The sequence below is a fragment of the Salvelinus namaycush genome, chromosome 17, assembly GCF_016432855.1.
Source record: "Salvelinus namaycush isolate Seneca chromosome 17, SaNama_1.0, whole genome shotgun sequence".
Classification (NCBI taxonomy): Eukaryota; Metazoa; Chordata; class Actinopteri; order Salmoniformes; family Salmonidae; genus Salvelinus; species Salvelinus namaycush.
Genome location: NC_052323.1, coordinates 16,691,285 through 16,701,452, shown reverse-complemented (window position 1 = coordinate 16,701,452; position 10,168 = coordinate 16,691,285). Strand labels below are relative to the sequence as shown.

General features: G+C 41.1%; 1 pseudogene; it reads left to right on the top strand.

Annotated features, from left to right (window-relative positions):
* The first annotated feature begins 438 nt into the window (after positions 1–438).
* LOC120061968 lies at positions 439–9,452 on the top strand (annotated as a pseudogene).
* The last annotated feature ends 716 nt before the right edge of the window (positions 9,453–10,168 follow it).

Sequence of the window (10,168 nt, the reverse complement as noted above, 5' to 3'; positions counted from 1 at the left end):
AACTTGCTCCTGCATCGTTATTTTCATGTTTTGTGATATCTCTGGGGAGAAATGGGTGGTACACCATCTCCAGTGGTGTAAAGTACTTAAGTAAAAATACTTTAAAGTACTACTTAAGTAGTTTTTTGGGGTATCTGTACTTTACTATTTATATTTTTGACAACTTTTACTTTTACTTCACTACATTCATAAAGAAAATTATGTACTTTTTACTCCATACATTTTCCCTGACACCCAAAAAGTACTTATTACATGTTGAATGCTTAACAGGACAGAAAATGGTCCAATTCACCCACCCACTTATTAGGAGAACATCCCTGGTCATCCCTACTACCTCTGATCTGGCGGACTCACTAAACACACCTGCTTCATTTGTAATGATGTCTGAGTGTTGGAGTGTGCCCCTGGCTATCTGTAAATTTAAAAAACTAGATAATGATGCGGTATGGTTTGCTTTATATAAAGAATTTAAAATGATTACATTTACTTTTGATACTTAAGTTTATTTAAAACCAAATACTTTTAGACTTACTCAAGTAGTATTTTACTGGGTGACTCACTTTTACTTGAGTCATTTTCTATTAAGGTATCTTAACTTTTACTCAAGTATGACAATTGGGTACTTTTTCCACCACTGACCATCTCCGAGGGTGCTACAACGTCATGCACAACAGTGCAGTTAGCTACCTAGCTATTCCCAATTTCTGGAAGCTAGCTATTCCCAATTTCTGGAAGCTAGCTAGCTAGCCTACTTTCTATTTGCATGTCTTGACCGGATGGCTTGTTTTTCTGCCTCTTCTGTTGCTAACTATGTATTTCCTTTGTAATGACCTTTACAAAGGAAACATTTGCAGGCACAAGGTGTTCTGAACCTTAGGTTCTGCATGCAAAAACACTCTGCTGGGACAGTGACCCTGCCAATCATACCATTCGGCCTACCCCAGCTTGATCTCCAAAGTTTCCAAAACAGAGTGTACCACTGGCAGCACATGGGAAACTGTGAGGATCCAGGTAATGGCAGCTATGAGGAGGATACACAATGTCAAAGATTGTCTATTATATTGACAAGATATTAAAGCAGGGATGGGCAACTGGGCATTTGGCCCCCTTTTGTAGGACAGCGGACCAAAAAATAAAAGTGTGTTATTTTTTTAGGGACTCAGTTGAGTATCAACTTACTATTGAGAGTTAGAATAATAGAATATACAAGGTGTAATTTCAAAATTTGGTTGCGCATCAGCAGTCACTCAATTAGCCCATGTTAGTGGTACGCAGACCCACGAGCCACTGCGGCCCCTCATGATGAGTTTCGTTTTTTGTGGCCCGCACACACATCAAAGTTTCCCATCCCTGTATTAGAGTGACCGCTCTAACAATGGAAGTACATGTCCTCAAAGATGGAAGGCAGGTGGGAGGATAGCCATATATATATATATAGATAGATAGATAGATAGAGAGAGAGGACTCATCTTTGTATCTGTACAATTATAGTGTCTGTCACAGCATGGGCAGAGCCATTGAGGCTGTCTCCATTTTAAAGTAGTACATTTTCTTCTTCATTGGCTGATTGCTCCCAATTCATAAGAATCCCCACCCAGTTGACTACTTTAAAATGGTGGAAGCCCTTGATGACAATGTCCATGCTGAAACGTCTTATTGGATATCCATGATGAGATCTCTATCTCTATGACAACAGGCAAAACTCCAATATCAAGTCATTTTCAGGTAAGTTGCCAAAATGCCACGTGCGTCCACTTATGTCTGTGCATTTGTAACAACCTAACCATTACAAAACTTCTATTCAATCAAATAAGCCTCACGTAGCAAATTAGAAAGCTTTTTTTTGTTTGACCAAATTCGACAGTCTCTCATTAGCTAGGTAACAGTGTCTAGGTTTCCATCCACTTGGTGACAGATTTTCATGCAAATATTCAAAAATCTGCATAAAAACAATATATTCTCCCACCAGAGGGGTTTGCATGAAACTGACATTCATTGCGGAAAAAGGCTTTGCTTGGTGACGTAGTGTACATAACAATAATTGTTGCGGTTAAATTCCCATGTAGCAAATAAAAATAGAAGTTTAATGGGTTTCCATTGCAGTTTCAACTCTACTGATGTTTTTTTTCAGTATACAGTGCAGTTGTAGCTTACATGATGAAATTATTATGGACAAAAGAGCAAGATTTTTAGTTGTTTTTGTGATCAAGTTATAATTTTTTTGTTTGACAAACAAACAAAACACAAACCAAGAGACATTTACCCCCCCCCCCTCATATGCACAAAAAGCTTATTTCTCTCAAATTGTGTGCAATTGTGTTTACATCCCTGTTAGTGAGCATTTCTTCTTTGCCAAGATAATCCATCCATCTGACAGGCTGTGGCATAACAACATGCTGATTAAACAGCATGATTATTACACAGGTGCACCTTGCGCTTGAGACAATAAAAGGCCACTCTAAAGTGTGCAGTTTAGTCACACAAATGTGCCAGGAGTACCCTGGGGGCAGAGCATACAGACAGGGGTTGAGTTTATGTTCATCTGGAAAAGTTGTTGAGGAGTCGCATAACTCATGTGGGCAAAATTGTAGTGAGTCATTTGGGTTCCTGATGAGAATATGATGTTGGACCAGACAGTACTCCAGTTAATATCTACTGCTGGTATATCTTGGTTCCATTTTTAATAGATTGGTAATATGTTGGTTTGAGTAGGAATAGGAATATATACCAGTCGAAAACAGCATGTTCGAGACAAGGTAGAGCGTCCGGTGAACAGGACGCGCTACCTTGTCCCGAACCTGCTGTTTTCGACTCTCTCTCTCTCTCTCTCTACCGCACCTGCTGTCTCTAACTCTGAATGATCGGCTATGAAAAGCCAACTGAACATTTACTCCTGAGGTGCTGACCGTTGCACCCTCTACAGCCACTGTGATTATTATTATTTGACCCTGCTGGTCATCTATGAACGTTTGAACATCTTGGTCATGTACTGTTATAATCTCCACCCGGCACAGCCAGAAGAGGACTGGCCTCCCCTCAGAGCCTGGTTACTCTTTAGGTTTCTTCCTAGGTTCCTGCCTTTCTAGGGAGTTTTTCCTAGCCACCGTGCTTCCACATCTGCATTGCTTGCTGTTTGGGGTTTTAGGCTGTGTTTCTGTATAGCACTTTGTGACATCGGCTGATGTAAAAATGGCTTTATAAATACATCTGATTGATATATATAATTTGGAGATTGCCCTTACCCTTGCCATTATTATTTTGTGGATGAGATGATCAGATCTCCAATGTACTCCATAAGCACTTAGAGCAGAACGAAGCTGCAAATAAAATAAAAATTAAAACCAGGCAGATGGTATTGCTTTTTCATGTCTTGGAACGCATGTAGGTTTCAACTGTCCACAATGTCAGAGAGAGTAAGAATTCCCCCCTCACTCCAAGCTGAAAAACATATAGGCTTGCCACCCAAAATGATACTGTCATTATTAAACAATGGCATATTTTTTTTTATTGAACCTTTATTTAACTAGGCAAGTCAGTTAAAAACTAATTCTTATTTACAATGACGCCTACCAAAAGGCCTCCTGCGGAGGCAGGGGCTGGGATTAAAAATACATTAAATAAATAATATGGGGGTGATTAATAATATATTTGCAATTGTTCCCCATTGAACGCCATACTGTAAGCATTTGTGTGATGATAGGGTCAAAGGTGAGTTTAGCTTTTTTGATTGAGATGTTGAAATATACCAGATCTTGGAGCCTGTACGGGTTTGCTATATTCTCCACTGGGTCTAAACCACACACGTATTGGGCGCAGAATAAATATACGTTTTATTTGTCAAACGGCAGCCAAGCGTCGATCATAATGTCACCAGAATAAGACACTCGATATTTATTGAAAAGATGCATCAAGCTCATCACTGGTCACCATCCTGTGAAGTTCATCACAACATATTTAATCTGTAGCCTAATAAACTGCGTGCTTTCCTGAGCTCCTGGAAGGACAGCACAACATATCATTGGTAACTCAAGTTTACGTCGATATTATTGTTATTATATAAATAGTCGTGCATAAAGGCTTTCCACCGCCATTTCTCGCATACGTAATTTTACCGACAAAAAATATCCCACCTTGTCTAGAATATTTTTTTTGTCTACATTTGGAAAGTTTACTGACAAATTCGCTGTTTCTATCCGGATTGTCGTGACATTTTGTTTCCGACATATTACTTTACTCTCAGATTTTGAGCGGAGTAATCAAATCAAATTATGTTGGTCACATACACATGGTTAGCAGATGTTAATGCGAGTGTAGTGAAATGCTTGTGCTTCTGGTTCAAACAGTGCAGAAATATCTAACAAGTAATCTAACAATTCCCCAACGACTACCTAATACACACAAATCTAAATGGGGTGAATGAGAATATGTACATTTAAATATATGGATAAGCGATGAATATGGATAAGCGATGACCGAGCGGCATATGAAAGGTGCAACTAGATATCATATGCATATACTGTATTATATACTATGAGTAATGTAAGATATGTAAACATTATTAAAGTGGCATTGTTTAAAGTGACTAGTGATCCATTTGTTATAGTGGCCAGTGATTGGGTCTCTATGTAGGCAGCAGCCTCTGAGTTAAGTGATTGCTGTTTAGCAGTCTGATGGCCTTGAGATAGAAGCTATTCTTCAGTCTCTCGGTCAAGGCTTTGATATGCCTGTACTGACCTGCCTTTTGGATGGTAGCGGTGTGAACAGACAGTGGCTCCAGTGTTTGTTGTCTTTGATCTTTTTTGCCTTCCTGTGACATCGGGTGCTATAGGTGTTATGGAGGGCAGGTAGTTTGCCCCCGGTGATGCGTTGTGCAGACCGCACCACCCCCACCCTTACGGTAGAGGGCAGAGCAGTTGCCATACCAGGCTATGATACAGCCTGACAGGATGCTCTCTCAACAGGATGTGGATCTGTAGAGGTTAGTCAGGGTTTTGGGTGACAAGCCAAATTTCTTCAGCCTCCTGCTGTTGCGCCTTCTTCACCACACTGTCTGTGGGTGGACCATTTAAGTTTGTCATTGATGTGTACGCTGAGGAACTTAAAACTTTCCACTTTCTCCACTGCTGTCCCTTCGATGTAGATAGGGGGGTGCTCCCTTTGCTGTTTCCTGAAGTCCACGATCATCTCCTATGTTTTGTTGACGTTGGGTGAGAGGTTATTTTTCTGACACCACACTCCGAGTGCCCTCACCTCCTCCTTGTAGGCTGTCTCGTCGTTGTTGGTAATCAAGCCCACTACTGTTGTGTCGTCTGCAAACTTGATGATTGAGTTGGAGGCGTGCATGGCCATGCAGTCGTGGGTGAACAGGGAGTACAGGAGGGGGCTGAGCACGCACCCTTGTGGGGCCCCAGTGTTGAGGGTCAGCGAGGTGGAGATGTTGTTTCCTACCTTCACCACCTGCTGGCAGCATGTCAGAAAGTCCTGGACCCAATTGCACAGGGTGGGGTTGAGACCCAGGGCCTCCAGCTTGATGATGAGCTTGGAGGGTACTATGGTGTTGAATACTGAGCTGTAGTTAGTGAACAGCATTCTTACATAGGTATTCCTCTTATCCAGATGGGATCGGGCAGTGTGATGGCGATTGCATCGTCTGTGGACCTGTTAGGGCGGTATGCAAACTGAAGTGGGTCTAGGGTGGCCAGTAAGGTGGAGGTGATATGATCCTTGACTAGTCTCTCAAAGCACTTCATGATGACAGAAGTGAGTGCTACGGGGCGGTAGTCATTTACAGTTGAAGTCGGAAGTTTACACACACTTAGGTTGGAGTCATTAAAATTAATTTTTTCAACCACTCCACAAATTTCCTGTTAACAAACTATAGTTTTGGCAAGTCGGTTAGGACATATACTTTGTGCATGACACAAGTAATTTTTCAAACAATTGTTTACAGACAGATTATTTCACTGAGTTGACTGTGCCTTTAAACAGCTTGGAAAATTCCAGAAAATTATGTCATGGCTTTAGAAGCTTCTGATAGGCTAATTGACATAATTTGAGTCAATTGGAGGGGTATCTGTGGATGCATTTCAAGGCCTACCTTCAAACTCAGTGCCTCTTTGCTTGACATCATGGGAAAATCAAAAGAAATCAGCCAAGACCTCAGAAAACAAATTGTAGACCTCCACAAGTCTGGTTCATCCTTGGGAGCAATTTCCAAACGCCTGATGGTACCACGTTCATCTGTACAAACAATAGTATGCAAGTATTAACACCATGGGACCACGCAGCTGTCATACCACTCAGGAAGGAGATGCGTTCTGTCTCCTAGAGATGAACGTACTTCAGTGCGAAAAGTGCAAATCAATCCCAGAACAACAGCGAAGGACCTTGTGAAGATGCTGGAAGAAACCGGTACAACAGTATCTATATCCACAGTAAAACGAGTCCTATATCGACATATCCTGATAGGCCGCTCAGCAAGGAAGAAGCCACTGCTCCAAAACCGCCATAAAAAAGCCAGACTACGGTTTGCAACTGCACATGGAGACAAAGATCGTACTTTTTGGAGAAATGTCCTCTGGTCTGAAGAAACACAAATAGAACTGTTTGGCCATCATGTTGTGGGGGTTCTTTGCTGCAAGAGGGACTGGTGCACTTCACAAAATAGATGGCATCATGAGGGAGGAAAATTATGCGGATATATTGAAGCAACATCTCAGACATCAGTCAGGAAGTTAAAGCTTGGTTGCAAACGGGCAATGACCACAAGCATACTTCCAAAATTGTGGCAAAATGGCTTAAGGACAAAGTCAAGGTATTGGAGTGGCCATCACAAAGCCTTGACCTCAATCCTATAGAACATTTGTGGGCAGAACTGAAAAAGCGTGTGTGAGCAAGGAGGCCTACAAACCTAACTCAGTTGCATCAGCTCTGTCAGGAGGAATGGGACAAAATTCACCCAACTTATTGTGGGAAGCTGGTGAAAGGCTACCCGAAACATTTGACCCAAGTTAATCAAATGAAATGCAATGCTACCAATTACTAATTGAGTGTATGTAAGAATGAACGAAATACAAGCTGAAATAAATCTTTCTTCTATTATTCTGACATTTCACATTCTTAAAATAAAGTGGTGATCCTAACTGACCTAAGACAGGGAATTTTTACTAGGATTAAATGTCAGGAATTGTGAAAAACAGAGTTTAAATGTATTTGGCTAAGGTGTATCTAAACTTCAGACTTCAACTGTAGTTCAGTTACCTTTGCCTTCTTGGGTACAGGAACAATGGTGGCCATCTTGACGCATGTTGGGACAGCAGACTGGGATAGGGAGCGATTGAATATATCTGTAAACACACCACTTACTACCTTTCTGACAATGTCCAATATGTATGGGTGGTTCCATTTTGGTGTTAAGCACTTTTTGACCACACCCCTTTTGATTTCAACAAACTTTCCATACTCTTTCTTATCTTATATATAATATGTATGTTGTGTCTTAACCGATGGCGGTCACAAGACAAACACCTCAGATGTAAAATAGGGTCTAAGTTACAAGATATGCGGAAAATGAAAACAAATCTGAGTTTGACCTTAAAGGTTAAATTACAAGTTTTATTTAAAAAAAAATTAAATTCAACTCAACCGTTTTATCTTTTCCAGTGATGCAGACATGGATTTCTCGTTGTATGGTGTTGTATGCAAAATGGGTCAACTTTGGGCACCTTTATCTCCTGAATGTGTTGGGATTCAGGTTCAAAAAGTCACTTTCTGACCACTTCCACTTAAGTTTTGTTCAAATGAAAAGGGGTGTGATTTAAAAAAGTGATTAAAATCAAATGGAACAACCCATATGCATAGTCTTAATCATCTACTGATCTCTAGCTTCATTGACTTTTTGGATTGAAATCTAACAATTTGCTGTAATTGTTCTGCTTTTCTCTATGCAACAGGCTCCTCTGCTGTCAAAGAGAGAGAGGAGGATCTCAAGCAGTGACAAGCTGGTGAATGTCTTATAGGACCTACTAGAATCCCATGGTGAGAGATGGACTGAGGATCTGAGAGACGATATGCATCACAGTTGCCAGCGCCACGGAGACTTGGTTTTCTCAGCCAGTATGGAAGAAAACAGCTATAGTATAGCATACAATATGTTATCATCTGTAGATTATATTGATACAGGCCTCATTTTATGTTCTGTGTCGGTTTAGTGTGTGTGTTTATTCCAATGCATCTGTTACAGGTCCAGATTTGTGGCCAGCAGTGGCCCAAGCACTGGGTGCAGAACATTTGGCAAAGATAGCTTGAATCTCCAAGGATGGATTCAGAACTCCTGTAGTGACCATGCTAGTTGGAGAGGACAGCTGGGTGACACATGTAGACAACAATATCAGGTAATGACTCCTTTAACCCTTTCAATGACATTAGTACCAGTATTCTTTAAAAAAATGGTACCAGAAGTGTTTCTTTGTAGTCTCAAGGGAATAGTTGTATGTTACGTACTCCTTGTCCAATTGTTTTGTCATGTTTTACAACTTTCTTTGAGGGATGAGTTTGATGTGACCAGGTGTGCATGTTCTCTGCTGGTAACATCACAGAGAAGCTCAGGGTCGCCTCATTCAACTGCAGTGGGGAGACTGTGGTGGATTTATAAGCAGGTAAGAAAATACATCTTGCATCTGTGTATATTGTCCATGAACTACAGAAAAGATTCATAATCTATGCATAATTTAGCACTATAGGATTATATTGTTATTCCTTATATTGTTATTCTTTATTAGGTATTGGCTACTTCACTATCCCATTCTTGGTGCATGCGGGGGCCAGCCATGTTCATGCTTGTGAGTGGAACCCAGATGCCGTGGAAGCCCTGCAGAGAAACTTGGGAATTAAATGGAGTGTGGCATCACTGCACCGACCACAACAGAGACAACCGGCAAGTAAGGAACAACATCTTTATACTGGAGATCACATAAACTGGTTGATTTCTGATCTGAGAATAATCGTTTTGGGTGTTTTTCCAGCTCCCATTGTGTAACCTGGCTGACCGGGTGAATTTGGGTCTTATACCCAGCTCTGCGGATGGCTGGCCTGTTGCCTGTCGACTACTGAGGAAAAGGACCGGTGGCATGTTGCATATTCACCAGAATGTTACCACATCACATCATATTACAGACTGTGACACTTCCTCTGTTCCTGTCATGGAGAGAGTGGACATTTCTGGAGGAGACCAAGAAGAGGTGTCTCCTAAGGGGAGTGACAGAGAAGTTTGGGGTGCCTGGACAAAGGACACAGCCATCCACATTGCCTCTCTACTGCAGGACATCACTGGGGGACCATGCAGGACTGGCGTCCAGCACATTGAGCATGTCAAGTCATACGCACCTCACATTCACCATATAGTACTATTCTTAGAATGCAGGCCACTGAGGGGACAAAAGACAGGACTGTAGCATGACTCTTATTTGTGTAGTCGTACCAGTGGCGGACTGGGACCCAAAATCTCCCCTTTCTAACACACTGGCCCATTTTTTTCCCCCTTGAGGCCCCCATTATTAGCAAGATAATGAGAATTTTGCGCTAAAAACCCAAATTAGACAGGCCCACTAGGCCTAGGCTAGGCAAAAATGGACCAGTCCATCTGGTGTACTCTGCCATTTGTGGCTATTAATAAATTGTTGCACACTAATTTAAATGAATCATAATTGAGTTTTTTTTATAAAGAAAAACATGGTTTATAGGTTTATACAATGTGAAAATGAAACTGTTGTTTACCAGTTGTTGTACAACTGATTTTACAAATGTTTATACATGCAATGACTGTGGCTGCTTATGTGATGTATTGTTGTCTTTACCTTATTGCACTTTGTGCTGTTGTCTGTGCCCAGTAATGTTTGTTCCATGTTTTGTGTTGCTACCATGTTGTTGTCATGTTGTGTTGCTACCATGCTGTGTTGTCATGTGTTGCTGCCATGCTATGTTGTTGTCTTAGGTCTCTCTTTAAGTAGTGTTGTGTTGTCACTCTTGTCATGATTTGTGTTTTGTCCTATATTTACATTTCTTACATTTTTTTTTATCCCAGCCCCATCCCCGCAGGAGGCCTTTTGCCTTTTGGTAGGCCGTCATTGTAAATACAAAATGTGTTCTTAACTGACTTGCCTAGTTAAAT